Here is a 2,940-nt window from a genome sequence, read left to right on the forward strand (position 1 = left end):
CCTTTGTTTTCAGGCACTCACATCTGCAATCATTTGCATTTTATAGCCCTAGCGCTCAGGTAGAATGGGGATGCTGGTGCAGGATGCAGATACACTGGCCCTTCGGGGGCCCCCTTTACTGGCTTCTTGCAGGATGCAGGGGTAAGGGTGGCAGTCCTTAAGCAGACCCCTGACAGGTTCACAGATCTTTCTCTGTCCTTCTATGGCGCCTTTTCTATATTTTGAACTCCAGTTCTCTCTGCTACAAGTTTGCCTGAGTCGTTGCTGACTTGCTACTCCTCTGAATCTGTTATCCGTAAGTCATCCTGCCAGAGGGGAGGGAGGGCAGAGTCTGGCAGTTTTAAATTAGAAATGGCTAGCCCATTATTAGTTGTTTCCTTAAATTTGACTTTACCTTAATTAAGTGAAAGGTAAGCTACACTTTCTATTTATATACAAACTGTTAGCTTTTAAACCATGCATCTGACTGGGTTTTGTTTCTAGGTACTAATTGTTACATTAAAATGTTTGTTACCTTACTTAAATAAGTAGATTGATGTAAAGCTGACTTGTAAGTTGTAGTCTCTGACTTTAGATAGGGGATTCTAATATTACTTTGTGGACCAAAAGTCGATCAAGGAACGTGTCGGTGTCTAAAAAATTGTCTAGAAGGTATTATATCTATATACTTGTTTATTAATAAGGATATTTCAGAATTTTTAATACACTGCTATATCTGGTGGGCTAGAGTTTTGTTCAACATTTTAACATCTATGTTCATCAGAGATATTGGTCTGTAGTTTTCTTTTTTTGTTGTGTTTCTGTCTGCTTTTTGTATCAAGGTGATGTTGACTTTATAGAAAATAGAAGGGAGTATTACTGTGTCTTAAATATTTTGGGACGATACTTACCTGGCAGGGGAGATACCATGATCATGAAGGTGGTTTTCCCAGGGTGAGGCTTATCCATTGCACTCTGGATGTGCTGACCTCTGCAATTTCCTCAAATGTGGACAACTCAACTGCATAATTTGTGGTAGTGGGGGACTGAGTTCGGGCTCTCCCCTGAACGAAAGAGAAAAGAAATGGTAACTTAAATATTTTGGGACCAGCTTGAAAAGTATAGGTTTTTTGGAGTTCATTGTACAACCAGCTGGACCTGGACTTTTATTGTTGGGAAGGGTCTTTATAACTGCTTCAATTTTTTTTGTCTGTGAGTGGCCTGTTGATTTTCTCTAGTTCCTTTTGGTTCAGTTTTAGAATGCGTTGTGTTTCTAGGAACCATTCCATTTTTCCAGGTTCTCTACCTTGATGGCATATAGTTGTTCATAGAAGCCTCGCATGATAATTTGGATTTCTGTGGCGTCTGTTGTGATATCTCCTTATTCATTATCCTACTTATTTGAGTCTTCTCCATTTTTTTTCAGTGAGTCTGGCCAAGGGCTGTGTGAAGGAATAGGTCCCCTAAGTTGATTCAATTAGGAATCCCTCATATAGAAAGCTAGGTGATTTTAGAGATTAAAAGCAACTCGCAGAGAATAAGATAGTAGTGGAATTTCCCCTTTGCACCCCAAAACCAGAACAGCAAGGTCTTAAGGTCAAAGATAGGTTGAAACTTCATTTTGTTATCACTCACCTGCATTCTCTCTGCTTGCTTCCTAGCTCCCCGGCTAGGAACCCTAGTTCCCTGGCACCGCAGATGATTTTTGCCATGTTTGCCTTAAAGATAGCTATAGAAATGTCACGTAGCCCCCATAGAAAACTCCCACTCCTAGACCCTTTAAAGGAAAACAAGTTCCAGACCTCAACATCTCAGAGCTACGGGTCCATATTGACACACCGGCCTGGGATCTCCTAGCTAGGACTTGTCTCTTGCCTTTGTGCAAGTCTGTGTACTGGCCTTATTCTCACTCTTTCAAACTTAAGAATAACTTCCTTATATTTCACTTATATACAGGAGTCGTGTCAGTTTGTGTGGGTTCGTTCGAATCAGAAGTGCTCTTTCAGGCTGCTCAATTTTTTTTTACCCTTTAGAAGAACCAACACTTAGCTTCATTGCTCTTCTGTATGGTTCTTTTACTTTTGATGTTATTTATTTCTGCCCTAATTTTAATTATTTCACTCCTTCTACTTGCTTTAGGGTTCCTTTGTTCTTCTAAGCTCTTAAGATGTGTGCACTTAAAGTATTACACCTATGTCAGATGATGGGTCAAAAGTATTTCTTCATATGTGTTCTGCTGCTGTCAAGAGAGGTGCTGAGTCAGTAGAGTATGGAGAAAATCATGTCTCTGGGGGAACCAAATGGAAGAGTCCTGGCTTTGTCAATCAAAGTGGCAACAGCAACTATTATTGCTCATAAACATGGCGGCATACTTCCTACACAAGAGCTTAATCTGCATGAAAACTATGCTATAGGAAATGTTTGGGAGATGAAAGTGTTCCCTAGAATTTCTAAGGTTATCCCAGTCTGTTCATGGCAAAATAGATGGAAAAGTTTGTCACTGAGAGGTAATCCAAAAGCCTGGGGGTTGTGGACAAAGCTATTGTTTCAAAAGGTCAGGAAATGTGCTCCAGGGTGGTAAATTAGCAAGTCTTTGAGGTCTAAAGCCGGATCCCTCTAAAAATGTTTTTACATTTCTAGGCAAAGGATTGATAAAATTGACTTCAGACGTTTTGGAGTGTTTTTCAGTGTCCTATATCTGATGTCCTAAGTAGTTGACAGTTTTCATTCATTAGTGTTTAAGCTTCTAAATAAAGTTAAGGGCTCATCCAGTGAATTCCATTTGAAGAACTAGCATGTCTGTTAGCACTCCCATATTTGAATACAAAGTAAAACATTATCAAATTGAACAATAATGGAAACCAAAGTAAATGCTACAGAACACAAGTCTCCTTAAGCATTTGACAAAATAGTGAGAGACTCCTGGAGGATTAAGGACCAAGATAATCAGTCTTTCTTTTT

At 39.5% G+C, this 2,940-nt stretch overlaps 1 non-coding gene across 1 annotated transcript; it reads left to right on the top strand.

Moving 5' to 3' along the window:
* Nucleotides 1-882: 882 nt before the first annotated feature.
* On the top strand, nucleotides 883-1,046 carry LOC132536094 (U1 spliceosomal RNA). The gene has a single exon (XR_009547773.1). It is a non-coding gene; the product is annotated as a U1 spliceosomal RNA (small nuclear RNA).
* Nucleotides 1,047-2,940: the final 1,894 nt, after the last annotated feature.

This window comes from Erinaceus europaeus, chromosome X (genome assembly GCF_950295315.1).
Source record: "Erinaceus europaeus chromosome X, mEriEur2.1, whole genome shotgun sequence".
Taxonomy (NCBI): domain Eukaryota; kingdom Metazoa; phylum Chordata; class Mammalia; order Eulipotyphla; family Erinaceidae; genus Erinaceus; species Erinaceus europaeus.